We start from the raw sequence: 21,999 nt of genomic DNA, 5'->3' as shown, positions 1-21,999 counted from the left end.
CGCGGATTCAGGCTGGAACATGTACAGACGTATTTGAGATGTTGACGTTTTGAAGTGAAATCCTGCTACTACTGTTTGTTTACGTAGACTAACCAATCAGAACAGAGTGTGCTCATCAGGACAGCTGCCTTAAAGAGACAGGAGTTAAAACGGTCTGTTTCAGATGGAGGCTTAACTGAGGAGCTGCATAAATAGCCAGTACAAGATAAATAAGGAGTTTGTTTAACTGTAAATCATGCAAAGATATTCTAGTGGAGCCCCAGAATAAAAATATATGCCTGGAAATGTGCATGATGACTCACTTTGATGAAAGGACAGAAGATGCCACGCATTTTTGAGCTGTTAAACTACCAAAGTTGTCGGTGCAACTTAATAAGTGGTATTACACAGGCATCTTCTTTTGCCTTGGTGAACTCCATGTGAGTGCTCTTTCCTTTTTTATCAGATATTTGACAGACTGCCAGTCCTCCTCATATACACCCGAATTTAGAAATAGCGATTGTACAGAGGCACCTCACTTATTTTCCGACTACTAACCTCTCCGTTCATTTAAAATGAAAAGCCATTGTTCCTGCTCCTCCGAGGTTTAGGACAAGTTAAAGTCCTAATGTGTGGATTTTTTTTTATTTTTTATATGAAGACTGAATTTCTCTGTAAGCTCTTTCATTAGGTATTGAGGCACCGAGCCAACTTACAAGCTACAGAATTACATAAGAGAAGGTTTTAAGAGACACTGGCTCCTTTTGCTTGTGTGTTTCCATGTTGTAAAAGTTTTATTTTACAGTTCTGATTGATACATGATGAGTACTGTAACAGGCGAGTGTTGAGGCTAAGGCTTACGAAATAAATGGTTTCATTGTCAATCCGGTTATGCTTAATAAGAAAACTGGCAGTCGTTTGGAGGCACAACATGCTTCCAGTTACTGGTCTCTTATGAATTTGTGCAGCAAGCCTCTTTGTGGCAGTCACTTTTTTTTTCACCTGTTCTGATTTCGTGGTGTGTTGTTTTGACCAGTTCTGTCGCATCTATCACGGGCTGCATCCCCGGGCAGCTGCACGAGGCAGCTGCTGGTCTGTAGAAAGAGTGCAAACTCCCAACAATCTGTGGATTCATTCTGCACTTCATGCTCACCCACTGATGGGATGGCAATGGGGTGCTCGCCGGACATGCCTAGACTTGTTCTTAATTGTGCATCGAGGGGATCAAATCCCGCTCAATCCTTTATCTGTTTTTCTTCTCCCCAACAGACAAGTGTGCACATCGCCTCTCAGCATAAAGGTGATTATCTTTGATAAGCTGACACAAGGTCACCAGTGATGTCATGTCGACTTTAAAGCAATGAAGCAATTGAGGTGATGTCAAGTGCATTTTGGATGTTTGTGGTGTCAAGTGCGTAGCCTGCAGCAAGGTGTTTCTGACCTCTTGCCAACTGGACACCCCCAATATAAATCAGCAGTCCTCGTTTCCTCACAATCCTCGAAAAAAAAGTTGCATACATAAGCTCTGACTGCTAAATACGGACTAACACGGTGTGCTGATTGCCGCCTTCATTGTCGGTTATGCTGCCTTTTATCTATTCTGCGGCTGACGAGCTGTTGGAGCGTGCAGCAAAGTGTTAACATGATGAGCTCTGCAAAACAGGGTGGCTTGTTAGCGAGGACAGATATTCCTGAGTCAGAGTGGATTGGGAATACTGCTGCAAGTCAAACTGAATCAATGTAATCATCAGTCCCACCGTGACTGGTAATGGATGGCCTGGCAACGCTAGCAGCATGATAACTTTTGTTGCAGGGTCTGATATTAATCATAGAAACAGTTGTAAATAATAATTTATATTTAGGAAAATTAAATATGATTAGATCTTTTTCAAATGCGCAATGGCTGCCACTCCTTTTTTATCTCCTGGCCATTCTTAACCGTGAAAGGAGACGATGCAATCGGGGTAATTTGCGTGACGGATGTGTTCCTCCACTGAGATTTTAATTTGACTGGTGGCAGCAAACAGAAAATGATGTTGAAGAAGACGTTGAACTTGTCCTACATTAATGTTTGATAATATGGACAACTTGCCAACAGCTGCTGCTGTCTGTGCTGCTGATGGTCACATCATCATTTTAAGACTGCTGTCCTGCCCATCAGCACTTTTAAGGGTTTCATTAGCACTCAGAACAAGATTCAACTCAAAATTACGTCTCTGCCTCACATATTCTTTATTTTCTTCTGGTGGAGCTGTAAAAGTCAGTAAATCGTGACAGCAGCAGACATAAAACACTCTAATGGACACCGACTCTTCTGAGTCAAGACTCTTTTCTGAATTTAAATCATCTGATGCCAGAATGAGAAATGTGTCCTAAAAGTCATAAAAAAAACTATTGCATATGCAAAAGTGTATTAAACCAGGAGGGCATACATAGCTCATTGTAACGTTATATTACATGTCTTGCATTCTGAATTCTGTATTAATAAAACTTCCCAAAGCAAAACACAACAAACAAAGCACAAGTTTCCAGGTTGAACTGACGGATATTGGCAGCAGTTGCAAACACTGAAATCGTCAGAGAAGGTTGACTTTGGTCACATTTAAGGTGTATTAATCAACATTATTGACATCAGTCTAAAGCTGCACTTGAGATCCTATTTTAAAGATTTTATGAAATGGCATCATCATAGTACTACACATCCACGCTTGGCCTGAAAATGATATAAAACAATTGTGGTTCAGTTCATATAGCTGTTTTTAACTTCTTTGTATGACTTATATGTAAATTATGGCTGATTCACAACTACTAATCATCTCAGTATCCAGTTCTGAAGATTTGACAGAAAGGTGAACAATATTTTTCTTACAGCTGTCATTTAATTCGTCCTGATGTGCTGAAATGATAAAAGTCACATTCAAACTATAATTTCAGTCTAGACAGTCTGGAAGAAACAAGAAACATCAATAAGATCAGTTTCTTTTTTATTAGAGCTGCAGAATAAAACAACCAGACGTATAAAGCTGAAATATGTCAGCTCAGGTGTATGATTCACCTACAAGCACAAAGACAGATGTAAATTTGTGTCTCTGCACTCATCCTAACTTCATTTCCAATAAATCTTTGACACTTAATTGTGCAGAGTGCTTATCAAAAAAAAGCATCAATAAATACTTTTAATGATCATTTCCAGTCAGCCTCAGTTCTTCAGTGGAACATTCAGCCCATATCTGTCACGATATTCTTATTAATTTACATATTTTTGTTAATATTAACGACTGAAAGCAACAAGCACATAATACCGATCAATCTTGTAAATGTCATCAGCCACCAATCATCTCAAATCTGTCCCAGATTTTCTAACGAAAGCAAACTTTCTCTCTTTAGACTTTTAAACTAGTTTAAAAAAAAGTTTTTCCATCCTATTTCAACATAAAAGTAAACTTCTGTCCAACCACCATGTTTATAGAATCTGCAGCCATGTGACACATGTAATATGCCAAAAAAGGTAATTTTTTGATCTTCTGAGCCTTTTTATGCCTTTATCACAGATAGTAAAGAGATGACAGGAAATGAGGGGGAGAGGTGTAACAAATGTCGGCGTCCAGACTCAAACTGGAGATGTTGCAGTTCACGGTCAGTGTCTTAACCACTAAGCTACAGGGATGCCCTGTAAAATGGCAAATTTAAATTTAAAATTGAGAAAACAATCTCTTCTAACTGTTGTGAAGCTTTTGATCACATCACATGACTTTCATTGACAGATGGAGGTGTAGACGTTCAAATCGTAGACGTTCAAATTTCTGTTTTTTCTGTGTGCACCGTGAGTTTCAATGTTCATTCTTGACTTTGGAAAAAGCAGTTAAGAAAAACAATCTCACCACAAGGTCCACGTATAGTAGCTGTTCCAGAGCTTTCAATCATACCACATGACCCTCATCAGCAGATGGAGTTGTAATTGTAGATGCTCAAATTTAGTCTTTTGTCATGCACGTTCAGGACTTTTTCTTCTGTGTTGGTTTAAAAACTTGAGGTTCAGTGTTTGCACTTGATCTTGGAGATAACAATTGAAAAAAACAATTTTTTTAGTTGCTGCCCTAGATCTTTCCATCACATCACATGATCTTTATCAGCAGATCTGTAATGTTTTCCATCCACTTCACAGGTAAAATACACAGAGGACAAGTTAGTTTTTGAATAAAAATCATGAATTTAGCATTTATTGACTTAAAAATTCAATGTCAGTCTTGTGGAAATCAGGATTTTGACTGCAGGTGGTTTTTATCCACATACCACCAATTAAAAGACAAGGATAATTGAGTAATAAAAATACATAAATAATAAAAAGCCGGAGCTTCTTTTTGATCATTCGCCGTAGCGTTACGAGCTCCTCACTCACACTCATCAACACCTCCAGCGAGCTGGCAGATCAACTAGGAAAAGGTTTCTCCTCCTCTCCGTCAGTGGATTCACTCAGTTGTACTACAATCCCTTCTTTGTTTCCTTTCAGTCTAATGGCTTCTTTATGATTTCTTCCTCTGTTCAAAGGGCATGCAGTACTTGACTGGCTGTAAATCTGTTTGGAGACTAATCTGCCACTACCTACCAGCTGCTCTCTTGGCACTTGCCAGGGCCAACATTCCCGTTGCCATGGAGATAACCAGTCATGCCAGTTACACATAAGGCCTGGCGCTGCGCCGAGCAGGCTGTGTGTAGCGAGCACGTGCGTGCCCGTGTGTGTGCACGCCGTGTGTGCCTGGATAATGTGCATCTGTATTATTAGAAGTCAAACAGTGTGGTCTGTCAACCGCCAAATAAAGAAAAAGGTTCTTGAATAACTGCCATTACCAGCTGTTTGTCAGTCTGAGCCAGTTAAGTGGTTCGGCACTGTACAGTATTTCTTTCTGTGTTTTTGTCTGTACACAATGTGCACAAGAGAGTTGGCCAAAGTCGGTTGAACGTAACCTTTTGTCTGATTGTCTACTTGTAAAACACAAAGTCTGTGCGGCCCCTCATCCTGCCTGCAGGCACAGGACTGATGGGGGCCAAACACGCTCAGAGAATTAAGCTCCAATATAGTCTTTACTCACATTAACGTCACCTGTGGCTGTGACATAATTAAGCCCGTGTCTACAGCAACAGAGTGAATGTCAAGAGGTTTGTGCACCTGGATAACTTTAAATTTCCAAAAGATCAAAGCAAGGTCAAATAAATAGGATTGAGTCTGACAGACAGCTTGTATTCATTTTTATGTGAATGGTCACAAATGGCCTGAAATTTTAAAGGTTTTAAAGGTCTTGTAGAGATTTTGAACATAAGTCAATGGTTCTCCTTTGGAAAGTCTTATTCATAACATGACGTACGACTACTGTTTCATCAAATAATGTGTTGGAAACTTCCATTTATCCTGTTAAATCCTGTTAACTGTCAAGAAATCTCATGAAAACACCAAAACCAACAATAAATTGATCCAGCTAATAAGGATCATCTGTGTAGTCAGATACAGATATTATAACTCTTTGCAATAGAGCTCCATTGTTTACACTCTACAGTGTGTGTAGTCATCTAGTGCAACAGTGTGGCTCACTGATGTGTTTTTAATGGTTTTTGGACAACAATGGAGTTTTTGTCAACAAAACACAGACAATGCATTTAAAGGATAAAGCTGGCGAATTTCTATATTTTTCTTTTTGTCAACAAATCTCATATGCAGCCAAACCAACAATGAACTCATCCTACTTACAAGTATTGTGTGTGTATCCAAAGCCTGATATATCTTATTCCTCTGTGCTGTAGACCTCTGTTTTCCAAAAACATAAAGTGAAGATGTGATATGTAGAACAACAAGCTAGTTAAGCTCTGTAAACAGGACTACGTTCAATACGCATGTGCAGTGGTACCGAGTACTCTCTGGAGAATGAAGACATGATCACTGTTAGTCTTTGGTCTTTGGAAGCCGTTTCTAAACAAACTAACATGCCCAAACTCTTTGTGGTGAAGGAACATGTCACCCAGTGCAACATTGTGACTCACTGACATGTTTTTAATAGTTTTTGGACATATCAGGCTTTGGATACATGCAATACTTGTAAGTAGATCAATTCATTGTTGGTTTGGCTCTGCACATGAGATTTGTTGACAATAAGAAAAATAGAGAAAATCGCCAGCTGCATCCTTTAATGTATGATCTCTAGTTGCTAAGATGACATGTTTCTTTACCGACTCTCTGTTGGAGCATTAAGTGAAACTGATGGAACTCATGAGAATTTCAAAATGAAAAGCTTTTTTGTTTTTTACCGCCAAGTCTGTTGTCCCGGGTCTTGAGTTTGCAGCAGCAGCCAAAAATGTGTCATAAATTGAGTCTTTGATGTATTAAAAGCTGTTAGTGAAAAGATGTTGAATGTGACATCTCAGAACATTTGCACTTAGCTGTTGTGAGTCACACAGGACATGTTAGTTGGAGACCCAAAAAAAGAAAAAGACAAAACTGAAAGGAAAGCTATTGTTGTCCATCATGTGGCCCGGATGCCACATGTGTGCAGCGCTGCCTTTTTGATTTCACTGTGTTTTCTAGGTATGCATGAGGCCTTTCACTGAACACGTCTTGCGACATGCGCAGGGAGGAAGCTGCTGTGGTTTGGTTGCCACAACCAGGTGAGAACATGTGCTGTGTGTGTGCTCTGGCGATGACATCACACATTCCATGACGTCGACGTGGCAACAGTGACAGGCAGCGAGAGGTGAGGGGGCGGATGCAGACACCTCAGTGTCATTTGTGTTTTGTGTTCAATTGATCCTCTTTGAGCCACAAAAGACTTGTGAGGGAAAATATATGAAAGGAAAACCCTGTTGTTCCCAAAATGATCTATTTTGTTCCTCATTGTCTGACAATATTGCACACACAGTTTAGTCCAGTGATTCACTTAAGTTCCATCACAATAATATGTGTATATATATATATATATATATATATATATATATCTTTTCAATAGAAGTTGCACCAATACATCAAATGCAATATTCTAAATGATGTGTGCATCTTTTTATACATTTTTCTGGGATTTGCATGATGATTTGTGGTTGTTGGCAAGGTAATGACTTCAAAATGCAGGCAAAATGCACAAAAATAGTTTTTTCAGGTAAGTTTTTATGTTTATAAAGAGTCAAGTATGAGTTTAAAGGATACGTTCACAGTTTTTCCAAGTCTGTTTTATAACTAATGGTCAGGTTTCCCTATAATGCGCTTTCAATGTAAATGATTGGAGACTAAATCTGCAGCCCTCGTTCTGTGTAAAAATGTGTGCAAAAGTTTATCTGAAGCTTATGTGATGCTTCAGCGGTCTAAATTAGTCAAATCAAGTGGGTACTTTCTATAATTGCCAAAATTCCCTGTTGTGTTTCCCTGTCGAGCTGCAGTGAAGGCAAAACAAAAAGGGAAATTTGTACTAAAAAGGATATAACTTTGGAAGATACCCACTTCATCTGACTAATTGCAACTGCTACAGCATCATACAAGCTTTAGATAAACTTTTAAATATATCTTTTGTGGATTTTGGAGCGTTGTGAAGGGATGTTTTAATGGCCAGTAACAGGAGGAATGATTACAGCAAGCAAAACCTGTTTTAATGTTCATTTAGGCACGTGATTATTGTTTTAAGATTGACTTGAAAAATTTTGAATCTATCCTTTCAGCTGGGGCGGTCTGGTGGTTTAGTGGTTAAGATGCATACATTATAACTGCAAAGTTGCCGATTTGATTCCAGCTGGGTACTACTGTTGCACGTCATTCTTTCTCCCACGTTCGCTTTATTTCCTCCTCAATCTCTATACCATCAGCTAATGAAAAAAGGCAAAATTGACAGTTTTTTCATTGGTTCTGAGCACTAAAAATGGGGGATATTTATGCATAAAGAACATGTCATGGTTGTTATTTTTCTGCCATGACGTGTTTGGTTAGTTGGATAAGTGTGTCAAGATAATGATCAGCGACTACTTTAATATGAGATTCACATCTCAGCTTTGGTGCTGCATGTCATATTCTGTGGAGTATTTACTGTATATATGGCCTGATAGTCATTCAAATTTACAGAATCCTGCCTCAGCTGATAGCAGAGATAAACTGATTTTCAGTTCGCAGCATTTTTTTTAGATGCACTGCTGCTTTGAGAGTCAACTTTTTCATTATTTGAGGTAATTTCTCTGGTCGTCATCTTGAAACATTCACAAGGATTGAATGTGGCTCCTACAGGAATGTATCTTTTAAAATATGATCATTCAATCTTATCTTTATTTGATCAACAGTCAGGAAATTAGTCATCTAACTACTTTATGAGTGACATATTTTCCGCTTCATCTTTGTGCATCTTTCTATGAATCTGTAGCATCAGTGTACAAACCTCCGGTCATATTACATCAATATATATGGTGCAAAAGTTTTCCTTTGAATATGAATCAATCTTTTATATAATTACAAGATTTTAAGGACTACTTTACGCCTTTAAACTCCCCTGCCACTCCTTTATCACCCACCTCTGTCTTGTTTTGCTGCAAACAGTAGATAATAGAAAGCAGCCTGAAAAAGACCTAATTCCCACTTACCTGGCACTCAAACATGGATTTCCAGTTTCCTGTTCTGTAGATATGATTACACCTAGATTGAAGGCACCTCTTCCAGACACTGGAAAGACTATTACAGACCGCTATTCAGGTTCAGGCTCTGACTCTCCGCAGGTATCGCCAAGGATGAACCTCTTAAGCTGCTTTTCACCGGGCTAACAAAACAGAAATATGTCCTGAGATGAGCCAATGAATAGATCTACAGGAGGCTTTGGTGCTCTAATCAACACACATCCCCACTTGAGAAGAGATGAGAAAAATGGGTGATGAGACAACGTACAGTATCTGTCAGAGTCACATAAGAGAATACGTTGCTGTGACACGCTCTGAAAACAGCTGAGGTCTTCTAAAAACTGAGGAAATTTAGTAAATTAGAGCGCACACAATAGCAACAAACCTAATATTTTACACGGGTCTGCAAATGTGCAGAACCTGCCAAGTGTCCAAGAGGGTAATTGAATGAATCTGTGATTAAATGAGCGAGGCATGAGTTTCGTCACAGTCCTCTAAATTAATCCTTGCACCCCTGATTTGCATGCATTCAAATGCACATTGTCATCAGAAAGACGACTACAACATGCATGGAAATGATTGCTAGTGACTTGCCAACACCAGCCCTTCTATTTAATCCCCAGCTCCTGGCCTCGGGCCATGGCGGGAATGTGTACTGGAGGACGGCCGCGTGCCCTCTCTCAGCTGCCTCCTAATCTTACCCCCAGCCACAGGCTCGCTGCGACCCCTCGGCCCTGCCTGTGCGGTCCAGCCAATCTTTTTTTTTTCCTCTGGTTCTCTCCTGCCCCCTAAAGCACAAAACATAGAATCAGCCTGTGATGGTCAATCTTTTGATTTCCTGAAGCATTTTTAGAATAAGGCAGGTGGAAAATGCAACGTACAGTTTCATATGGATACTCTTCTAATGCATTAACTACAGTATGCTATAGGATGAAACTTCAGGTTACAAAAAATTGGTTTTGACTGTAATCTTCCTCATTGTTACATGGATGCCACCAGATGATAGAAGAGGGAGAAATAGCGCTTGGCAATCAAATATTCCCATGTCGTTGGTTTGCTGGCTTGCTTCTTTGAACCTTCTCGATTCACATGCATTCCTCTCCCAATAGGAGCTGTCACTTTGTGTGGACATTGTCCCTTCAGTGTGTGTGGCTATAGGGAGCGTCTGATGTCCACTCTGGGCCACTTGTCTATGATGTGAATGGGAAGACAATGAGACCCCCAGTGGCTCCCTCTCTCCATGACCCGCCTGGGGTCTGATTTGCCTTGGCAAGGGGGACAGAGGCCCAAAACAAAGCTGAAGGAGTCTCCAGTAAAGGGGTGCAGAGGTCAGCCCCAACGCCCAACTAACAGGCCCGTCCTCTAGTTTGTGCTCCTAAATGGAGAAGGGACACAGAGACGTAGAGACAATGGGATAAAAGGGACCTCCAAAACCATTAAATTCTGAGGAAGTGATGGCCGTGAATGATGACAGAGAGTGAATAGAGACTCTTGAGGTGGGAGGTACGCTCCATTAATGACCATGGATGCTCCATTATGGCAGCCTTGGGAGGTGGTGATGAGGTGGTACATTTTTTCCCATTAGGCCTCTCTTCTCCGAATGAGGAGACAATTCCAGATTGATGCAGGAATCCTGGTCAGGCCTGTATAGACCCCCGCTGTGAACCTCAGCACAGGGGGGACAACGTGACACTGGCCGTGCCCCTCAGAGGTAGGACGAGTCAGATTACCGTTTGCGTAACGTCAAGCCTTTCATGGCTCCCCTAAAGAACACTAAGATTGATGGACTTTCCCTTTTTACACTGAGTGTACAACAGGATGTCGTCATGCAGTTCAAAGTGTGCAAGATAATGGATACGCTTCTGATTGGTGTAATTCAACTTTGTCTGTCGACTGAAAGGAATCAGTGATGTTAATGATGATTCATGACACTCTGCCAAAACTAATATAAACACACTGCACTGCATGTATGGAACATGTCAAGACCGCTGAATATCTTAAATATACAGTTATACCTCCATGAATTAAACTGAATCCTATCACCACCACATGTTGCTCATTAACCCTTTGCATTAAGTGTATTTACTGTTCACAAGTCCTCTCTGGGGTGTTTGTCCAATTCCTCTTATACTGTATGGACACATTTATGATTTTTCAGATGTAATTTCTAGCCATTAAATGCAGCCACACGTTTTAGGTAGATGCATAAAATTAGGGTATCAACTCAAGTGATGGCATTTAATGATCTTTTTTGCATGACTGCTGCATTAATATAAGATGCAGCATCTTTTGCGTGTATGAGTAACGTTCAAGTGTATGAATTTTCATCAGGGACTGGACAAGTTTTTCCAATCCAACTTGCCTCCACCCTGAATTAAAAACTCCCTTTTCTTCCTGAAACTCTTCCCTCCCTACTTGGACCCATTCCTGCAGCTGTGATGTCAAAAATAAAACTTTTCCTGCATGGATTGTTTTGGGTTTTCTTTTTTTTCTCTCTTCTGAACCAGACACAGTTCTGTTCCATATAAAAAGCTCTGATAACACACTGGGAATATTTGTCACTGTGAGGTTGTAATCCTCATAACTCCAGGGTTACAATGATGTTATAATTTGAAAATGATGTTTTCAAATTGTTTTCATGATGTCTTTGTTAAGACCCTTCAAACCATTGCTTTATACTTATTGTCCTGCCAATGTCTTGCTTAACATTTTGAAACCACAACCTTGGAGTCTTAACTCTGCGGCCAGGCAAATGTCAAAATTCAAAGGCAAATTATTCAGAAATTGCATCATTTCACAGGCATCTTGAAGAGACTGTTGTTTGATCTTTTCTCAGAAATTTCCTTCGCATTGAGTGCATATGGATGACTTGAGGGACAAATAAAGCAAGAGTTGAACTGACTCATGAGTTTCATCCATCTTAGGCCCCTGACATCTTAACAGCAAAAAGAGGATACCATTAAAGGAATAGTTTGACATTTTGGGAGATTCACTTTCTTGCAAAGAGTTCGATGAGAAGATTGATACCACTCAGATGCTTGTCTGTTAGATATAAAGTCACTGCAGCAGTCACTTAGCTTAGCTTAGCATAAAGACTGGAAACAAGGGGGAACAGCTAGCACCTCTGAAGTGTTCAAGTGTCTAAAGTGTTATTAACACATGAATCCGTACAAATAATAAATAGTTAAAAACAAGTTGTGGTTTTATGGAGGGTTATGTGGTGACTTCCTTGAGTCTTGTCTTTACCATCAACCAGAGGAGACTTCAGGAGGGCATAAATGTCAACATAAACTCCTCGAAGACCAATTTTGTAACCTTTTTGAATCGTTGATCGTTGAGTCAGACAAGAGGTCCTGTCTCTATGCCAAGCTAAACTAAATGTCTCCTGGCTGAAGCGGATAGAAATTAAAGTGGTATCATCTCGTCCAACTCTCGGCAATGAAGCAAATCGAAGCGTATTTCCCAAAATGTACTTTTCTAATAATCCTACAGTCCTTTTACATTATCAAAATAAATCACAATCTTGACAAACAGCTTCTGATTTCATAATGGGCATTTCCACTTATAACCGATGGGTTTTTCCCTAATCTGACTGAAGGCACAAGAGTTTATGCTTTCACTACAAAAAAGTTATCTGTAGATTCAGATGTTATAAAGCAGAAGCATGTCTAGACTGTAATTACGTAGCCACAAATAGCTTGATTTAAGGAAGCCTGCCACATGTTTTACAGTAAGAGTCCTTAAAAGCAACACTTCACAGCTGGCTGTAGCTGCTAAACTCAGTGCTGTCAGGAGGGTTTGACTTTTTTTTTTCATGCAGAAAAATGCACGAGTCCTGCCAAAAATAGGCATTCCACACTGTGAGGAATTGCTTGCAGGATGATATTCTCTCAGCTCTCCAGAGCCGCACGTGGCTCAAATCTTAGGCGGCAAACTTTGACCAGAGATAAGGAATGCAGCCTAGTGACCACCAGCACAACATATTTAGTGGGTACTTGGGCATATGCATAGATCGAGTTCCACAAAAACAACCGTGCACAAGCTCCATGCATGTCCAAACAACTTCTGCACACACTTGTAGTCCTCCGTTTGAAGGCACTTTCAAGAGAAAAGGGTACTACACACTGAAGAGCACTTACGACATCTTTGAGGTTAAGTGTTACACATGTTGTTGCCTCTTTTTCACAGGAACACACTACAAGGAGGTGCTACGATGCCAGAGCTTTTCTAAATTCAGAGTCCAGGTTAGTAGGAGTCATTACCAATGGGGTCTTCTTCCAGAGTTGGTTCAAAATGCAAAGGAAGGTGTGGTGCATCCATTGGCATGAGGATTTATCTGATCAAAGCAAGTTCACTAAACCTTTCACCAAGGGAGTACTCGCTGTCTGCAGATGGAGATCCCTGCTGCTGACCGAGTTAAACAAACTGCAGTAAGGGGGGGGTTGCCTAGACTGTTAACTAGCTGTAGGAATGCTAATATGCTAATGTTAATATGCTAATCACAATTCCCGCGTTGGCACAGGGATTTAGCCCGGGCAATGAGCAAATTAACAAGGGTCAGGTTTCACCTCTGGGAAAGGCATGAATGATAAACATGGATGAAGTTAAAGCCACATTGATCGACATAAACTGTGAGGTAAATCTGGTCAGATATAAAAGATTTACAATCTGAAAATACACGTTTGAGGTATAAAAGAGCTGTGTTTACAATATATAAGAACGACGGTATATAATATATATTATTATCATTATTATTATATAATATATATTATTATCAAATCAGAATCAGACACAGGTTTATTGCCAAGTAGGTTTGCACATTTGGAATTTGCCTTTTTAATAACAATCAAAATCAAAATATAAGTACCACAAAAGACAGGTGACCATAAATAATATAAATAAACTTATACAAAAAAAAAGAAAAAGAAGTAAAAATTTAATCTAAATGAAAAGAGCCATTGGGCTTAAGAATATTGTACAAGATATTGACCAGGAATGTGCAAATGTTCACAGTATAAACAGTACATGTAATGTGCAAATCAAATAATTGCCCCATTGTTTGATGAAACAAAAGACTTACATTCAATGAGGAAAATACAGACTTCAAAGCAGTTTATGGCAAATTTAACCTTTCTCGGGGCAAATAAATAACATGTTCTCCTTGTTTTTTAGGGAAATCCAATATGCTACACTAACAGAAGGAGCAAACAAGACCTCTATCAGAAGGATCTGTTTTCGAAAGATTGCACTGTATCTGTGTTATAACCCAACTACAGTGCATGCTTCTTGTTTAAGGGCCTTTGTTTGTTAATTAAATTGGGAATTTGCTTTTGTGTCCAGTGCACTGCAGCATACATAATTTAATTTTCCATCCGTAATAACCCCCGCCCCCCGACCATGACTGGTGTCATGGCCCTGTAACGGGGTAACGAGACTTGCTTTTGATTCAGCTGTAATTAAAGTGGACTGATGGACAATTAGTTTGGTCTAATTTCCAGGACGGCACTGGTCTTATTCTCACCTTTGAACTGCAGGGCTTGACACCAGTCTGACCCGCTCTGCTCGATCTATAGACGGCTGTGTCGGGGTCAGCGGGGTGGAGAGGTCATCCGTACTTTGATAGGCCTTTGATTTGTCAAAGGCTTGTTTGCAGCGATTTGACAGATGTGCATTCATTGGTTTTTGTTGTCACTTAAATGTTTAATGTTGCTTCAGTGACACGGGTGAAACGACTTTGAATCAGCCTACAAACAGATAAGAAATTTAGAAAAAAAAGAGATGCTTAGGTTGAGAATCCTTAACGTTTTCTTTGTATGTGACTATATTTAGAGCCTGTTTTAACCACATTGATGGACCAAATTTAACTGCAAATTATTCCTAATTTGCTCCATGTTCATTTTCTTTTTAATTATGCAAAGACACAGATTAGACCCTGCAGTTGTCTGGTGGTGGTGTTAACCTCCAGACTACAGAGGTTAAACCTTTGACTATAGAGACTCTGGAGCCAGAAGCAGCAAGTTTCCCTTTGCATAAAAGTCTGCAGAATAGTGCTGCTTTCAGTTTGGTGTTGATTCCTTAAACACATACAGTATGTTCACCAATTATCTAAAAAGCTGGTGTTCAGATTCAAAATGGCTCACATGGTGCATGAGCTTAATGTGTACAATTTAAGTTAAATAACCAGTGACACTCTTACTAATAAAGGCTGCCCTTTATCTTCATTAAGGAAAGCTGACCTATATGTGCTCCCATTGTTTTGTCGGCCTCATTAAGGTCTTCATGTCAGCTCATCTCCCCCATGTCTCGGCTCCAAAATTAAAGAAAAGACTCCATTACCTAAAATTTATGGTTCAAGTTTTTATTCATTTAATCAAGATGAAGGACATTAAATTCAACATTGAAACATAAACATTTGCCTGCAACATACAACTACGCGTTATTAGAAAAATGTGGCCAATGAAGTGTACTAATATGCTCATTAGATGTTTTATCATATTAAATCACCTCAAACATCTTGTGAGATCCTTAAAGGAAATCATCACAATTGCTTCTAAATTCATGCTATTACCTCCTCTGTTTTAAGGATTTTCAGTCTATTGAACATAGTATGTAAATATGTACATGCACATGTCGTCAGATGTTCAGGGTTTACGGTCAGAGCACACAAATACAAAGTAAGTCGTGTGGAAACAAATGAGCATTGAACAGCAATCGAGGCAATCAGCTTCCCCTTGATACAGATCGTTGTAGGCGCTTGTTTAAGACTCTTTTGAGAGAGACACTTTCAATTAAAAGCAGCCCTTAGGAGGTTTTGGGCTGCTGGAGTGAAAGAAAATACCTTCAATCTAAAAATGTGGAAGTAAAAGTTTCACCCAAAATATTTTCCAGTGAAATATACATTAAGGTGACAACAGCATCTTTAAGTAACTGAATGATGGGGTCATAGCAACCAAGTGAATCTCACATGGTCAAGTCACAGGACATTTACATTGTCCTCTTCCTATATTTAGGTCTGTTGTTTAAAGCTGCACCACACAGACTCTCAACACATGGCTTACTGAGAAGTCAAAGCCAGTAAAATTGAAATTCACATGACGAGACAACATGAGCTGTATCGTTGAGGACCAGCCTCACAGTTATAAGCTGTTTGCATCCTGACAAAAATGACAACGTGCTATTCCAGAGAGAAGCTATAGAAAAAGAAAATCTGACACGAGCTGTGAAATCCTGACATATGCTGTTACACAGAGAAGGAACCCCTCGCAACGCTGGAATTTATTCACATCACGTGTGCCTTTCTTTGTTGAGTTATATCCTATTCTGAGAAAACATTGAGATACTGTAAGACCACATCTGGACAACAGCAGCAACAACGGCTACTCATCTGTTTCTGAAGATTAGCACAAGGGTTAACTGTACCAGCACAGGACAAGACATTTCTTTGAAATTAAAGAGGATGAAGGATCCCACTTGTATGGCCTTGATTTACGTGTAGTCAGCAGCTCTCAAGGGTGCAGTGATGTAACAGGATGGATATGCACCTAGAGGTCCTGCAGGCCATGAGAACGTACAGCCAACACAAACACAGACAGATACTTTAAACAGTAGATCAAGACAGCTAAAAACTGTCATGAGAACATTAGGATTTTAATTGTACTTTCACACCTTTTAGATCAAAACAAGATCCCACAAGGTGCAGCCAATACTGCACTTCAAAGCCAGTACAGTAACATATTTTGTCAAAACTGACAGACCAGTATTTCCAATAGTATTTCCTTGAGACAGCATGTGCAATTCTCACTGAGAGACAGACAACCGGACAGCTAAAGCAGAAGAGTTATCAAGTGAAAAACAATAGCTGTTAGCTGCTGAGATAAAGCCACGGCTAGCCTTAGCTAAAGCTAGCACTTATTTACTTAATGATTTTTCCCTAACTGTAACAACTGAAAAATATCCACTTTGATGAACATCTTGGTATTTTTGGTGGTTATTTTACAAATAGGCAGCATGTAAATTCAAACATAGATCACGGAGAAAAATCCAGCTAAACCCCTGCTAACAGAAACTAGCTTAACAGTGTAGCAGCAACTGCCATCTTAGCTTTTGACAATTGTAGAATTCATTGAATTTTATGTGGCTAATTACCTTTAAATTACATATTTAGATGTTTTGAATGGATGTATTATTCATAAAACGCTTGGTAATTCAGTTTATTATTCCACAAACTAAATGAGGCAGTAGCTAATCACAATATCCGCCATCTTAGCTTTTGACTCTAGAGGAATTCATTGAAATTCATGTGGCTAATTAACTTTAAATGATATATTTAAATGTATAAATTGTAGATTAAGTTATTATTTATCAATCTCGGTAATTCAGTTATTTCACAAATGAGACAGTAGCCAAATTCAAAAAAACCCTGCTACCAATGCAAACAGAAACCAGCTTAGCAGTGTACCAAAAACAGCCCTTTTAGCTTTTGACTGTAGTGAATTTCATTGAATTCGGTGTGGCTAAATACCATTAAATTACATTACGTGTATACAATTTTAGATTAAGTTATTATTTAGCCTATATCAATCTTGGAAATTCAGTTAGTGACTAAATGAGGCAATAATAATGGGGGGAAAAAACAGCTAAACAGCTGCTAACAGTAACTAGCTTAGATTAATTTATTATTGTTTTCAATACACTGTAAATTGTAATAGTAGACAAACAGACAGACATGAGCAAAACCAAGATACATTTAATCCCTATAATGTACAGACTGTAAATATAATAATAATCAACATAAAGTTGTGTTTTTCGTTCAAATGGACAACGGTGAGAGAACATATTTTGTTTGTAGATACTGTGTTTCCCCCTGAACATTGTGCCGTATCTGTACTTTTTAGGTAGGTTTACAGGCATAAAATGAAGACATTATCTTTCAGTCTGTTACACAATTTGTCGGCCAGCCTTAAAACTTTAAACAAATTTTGTTAATTTTATTGCTTCTATAGCTCTCTGCCTTTGCAGAGCAGAATAGTTTACCATCCGTCCCACTATAGTGTTTGGTGTGGCCGTTGCGTGTTCAGTTTGAACAGCAGGGCTTAGATCCTATGTGAGTTGTGAGTAGCAGCTAGTGTGTGCGGACTGACAGCTGATTGCGCTATGGTTTAATCTTGTTAGGGATTTTCAAAAGTGCTGCGTCCACTCAGATCTGCAGATAGGAGCGCCACGCAGCCTTTGTGTGCAAAATTTCAACGCTCCCAAAAAGGGGGACAAAGGGCCCCCCTGGTGATGTCATTCCGCTGTCAGCAAGCAGGCCCTCGCTGCAGGAGAGGGGCCAGGACAGGACATACTGTGACCATCACCCCCCCCCCCCCCCCCCCACCCACTAACCCACCCTCCACTCTCCACTCTCCACTATGGCCCGAGCGCTTCACCCTGACCCCCTCTGAACCAATGAACAGTGTGAAGTTCAAGACCGAAATCTGAGTTGGACGGACATAAATTCAAAATATTACTGACCATAAATAGCTTGAATCTTGCACACAGACACTGAAGGCCCTACAAATGATGTATATACAGTATGTCACGTTTCTTATGATGCATGTCACTCTAGCAAACATTCAGTGGTATTCAGTTACCGCCAATGCCATGAAAGTGCAGCTGCCCATTTGGATAGGTGCCCTGAACTCTTATATTTATCAGAGCAGTGTCTTGTCCGCACAACTGATTTTCCATCCGCATGTGACACATGCTGCAGGACCTCTGTGTTGTGTAATAGTACCCACATCAACATATGGGTAACCAATTGTGTGTGACCTGCTTCTTAAGACACCAATCATATCTAAAATGTTACCGGTGGTGGAAAGCAACTAAATACATTTAGTATATACGGGGTCACATTTCAGATGTCTATGAGTTGTTAACAGCTCCACCAAATAGTAATTTTTCCCTCTAAACTTCTCACATGGTTTCATTTCAATAAATCAACCCAAAACAGATTTGTGTATCAGAACTTTGTTTTTTCTTCTTTCCTCTCCCATTAATCATCTCACAACCCCTCAGATTTATCTGGTGACCCTTTGGAGGGGCCCGACCCCTAGGTTGGGAACCACTGAACCAAACTAGCTAATTGTATATAAAGTTCAAACTAACTCCAGCAGCTTCAACAGTAACATGCTGCTCTAACACTGATGCTTCAGTATTAATAATCTAATGATGTCATATATAATAATATATCAGTCAGAGGGACCAAACCACTACTTTTACTGCAATACTTTAACTACATCAAGCTGATAATACTTATGTACTTCTATGTAAGTATGACATTTCATGCAGGACTTTTACCTGTAATGGAGTATTTTTACATTGCTGTATTAGTACTTTTACTTAAGTAAAAGATCTGAGTACTTCTTTCACCACTGCATGTTACAGGAACCCAACAGTTCTTCATATTCAGGTTCATACAGTAGACAACATTTGAGTAACTAATTAAGAAAATAAATTATTTTTGTAATATATTTATTGATCTCCAAACCTATATTGGATCATTACCACTGTCATGTAAGTGTATAAGTAGACTTGTTTTGATGTGGAATTAGTACCCAACCATGTCCTACACTGTTTACCCTTTAATGACCTTTGACTCTACTTAACCTAAGCCTAACATATGACACAAATTGAGTGTTGGCCCCTTGGCACTTTTGTGTCTTTTTTAACTTGCTATGTGAGTTGTGCGAGGAATTGTTGAGCCAGCTCCACATTCCATGAAAACAGCTTCATAAATCTCAGCTGTGTGTGTATAAGTCTGCATGTGTGTGAGTGAATGAGTGCATGTGAACACAGACAGATGTGTCCTAACTTAGCAAACTACACTGCGCAGCAACTCCTGTTTCCAAGAAACCGTACATCGCTGACTTCACCCCATTTTTAGAGAGAGTGAATCTGGAGACGCTCTGTTGGCTTATGTTACAGTACATATCGCACACACACACACACACACTCGCAGGGACAAATATACAGGGATAAGCTTGACACCTTACACCTGGTTTCAGATATACGGTAGCACACACATCCAAGTGTTTATGGGTATTTATGGACATGAGTCATGTATGTTCATCAGAAGTGCCATCCCCTCCCACTCTGTCTCTCTCTCTCTCACATTCATATTCCTCGAAACGTGTCAGCCCCCGTGGTGTCCCGTTTAAGACCGAGTCTTTCCTCACTACTGTAAATCATTTGCCACTACAACGTCAGCAGGTCCCACCAAACAGGAGAGACAGTTACGCAGAGAAAAAGGACAAGCAGCCGCAGCCGGTGCTGTGAAAATATGGCGTTTGACGGATGAAAGACAAACATCCCTTGGGGCCACGGGGCTTGAGTTGTGAATGACCCTGCATGCTCAACAGCCAGCCTCTTCCTATGTAGATCACTGTGGCATGGAGAAGCTCTAACTCACTATGCAGGCTGCTGACCTGTGTTTATTGAGTTACTATGACCAGACAAAACACATATGCATCATCGAATATCATAGTTAAGTATTTATTTGGTCGATTAGTTCTTCTCTTGTACATTGTTGATGCATTAGTTTGATCTGCGTTGTTTCTCATTGCAGAAATATTCAATAAATTTAAAGTCCCAGTCACAACAGAATTTAAAGGGGTTTTACAGCAAAATCATCATTTGAATGGAATTGCTTGAGGAGGCAAAATAAATCCAAACTTTTTTCCTCCCAAGTTCAACTTTTTGGTGATTTGTGACCCACAAATTCACACCATTGACAAGAAGCTGTGTGTTATCATAATGCTGACCTTTGAGGGAACGGAGAGCTGAAAAGTAAAATGATCAATGGTAGCTTATTAGCTGTGTTGCACCATCCAGTTTTATTTAAACTCATCTGTCGGAGTAGTAACAGCTCCACAGAAGTTTGCAGACTGTTATAAGACAGGAGTTGATGGTACAATTACGTCATTGAATAAACTCTGTGAACTTATTGTCCTGTTTCCGAGCAAGCTGAGCTAACAGCTCTCTAATTGAGAGAAAGCTCGTTAGACAGCTTTCCCTCTTCAGTAACTCTTTAATGAATCACATTATGTACAAAATTAAGGGTGGAGTAAACTGCCCAGTATAGAGAGAAAAGAGAGAAGTTCGGAAAGCAATTGTGACTGATTAGCACAAGCATTTTCCCAGCAGGCTAGTGTGTTAGCAGTTTGCTCCTCACAAGCTACAGCATTTCACCAACTAGCCCTGCAAGTAGTCACTATATCGCCAAAATGCCGGAGCCAAATATTTTGCGGATACATTTTGCTGTGCCCCTTCCTGGTGTGACCAGGCCTTAAAGGACAGGTTCACTTTTTTTCAAGTCTGCCTTAAAACAACAGTCAAATGATCTTATGAATGCTGAAAGATGTTTTCCTCGCTGTAATCGTTCCTCCTACTCATACTGGCTATTAAAAGATCCCCTTCAAATGTGCTTTCAATGTGGGTGATGGGGCCCAAAGTCCACAGTCTGTCCACACAGTCATTTAATGCAAAAATGCATTGAAAAGTTTATCTTCAGCAGTCTGAGTTAGTCATATCAAGTGGATATCTGCCACATTTACAGTCTTCTTAGCATTAAATTCCCTCTTTGTGTTTCGTAACATAACAAAAATTACAATAATTCTGACCCAGAGATGTAAAAACAATCAATAAGTGATCTCTAAAAATAAGGTAACACAGTCAAACAACCATACAGATTCAAAATAGACAAGCCAAAGTCTGCAAAAGATAAAAATGGACACATGCCAGATCAGTATTCTGCAAGATATCTATTAATCAGACGAGAAAGTGACTGGATTTAAAAACAGACATGTACAGAAAAAATGAATATTCATGACGGACGCAACAAACAACTACCAGTAAATAAATCTGCCCACATGACTTCACGATTAACTCATATTCTCCATTTAAACACATGGTTAACCAGGAAGGAAGTCTGGCCAGATGATGATACTTCAGAGCCGAGCCATCCTCCTCATGGAAACCTCCACTGCTTGAGCTCACAGAAAACCAAGAGGCTGCATGCGGCTGCCGTGACGTGGGCGAATAGACAGACGATTTGACCACCTGTAATGGAGTGTTGGCGGAAGAACCGCATGTGAAATCCATTGACGGCAGAAGAAGGCTGGTCTGGCTCACTATCCTGAAACTAATAAGTAAGAGAAGAGGGTGTCGAGGGCGCTGAGAGGAAACCTCGTCTCAGGTTTAGCATAACAGGGAAGTGGTGGGTCTGTGGTGGGTGTTAGCACAAAACACCAGCTTTAATCTGAAGGTGAAAAAGGTGCAGCTTTCTGTTTCTTAAAACAGTTTTCCATCAGGATTTGCATGATATTTTAATGAAAAACTAAGCTCTCTTTGGGC

General features: G+C 39.7%; 1 long non-coding RNA gene across 1 annotated transcript; it reads left to right on the top strand.

Moving 5' to 3' along the window:
- Window positions 1-8: 8 nt before the first annotated feature.
- LOC137173492 (uncharacterized) lies at window positions 9-16,630 on the top strand. Its single transcript, XR_010925190.1, has 5 exons — window positions 9-1,279; window positions 3,531-3,615; window positions 4,528-6,719; window positions 12,796-12,851; window positions 13,780-16,630. It is a non-coding gene; the product is annotated as an uncharacterized lncRNA (long non-coding RNA).
- The last annotated feature ends 5,369 nt before the right edge of the window (window positions 16,631-21,999 follow it).

Source organism: Thunnus thynnus, chromosome 21 (assembly GCF_963924715.1).
Source record: "Thunnus thynnus chromosome 21, fThuThy2.1, whole genome shotgun sequence".
Taxonomy (NCBI): domain Eukaryota; kingdom Metazoa; phylum Chordata; class Actinopteri; order Scombriformes; family Scombridae; genus Thunnus; species Thunnus thynnus.
Note: the sequence above shows the minus strand (reverse complement) of the source record. Positions and strands in the feature narration are given on the sequence as shown.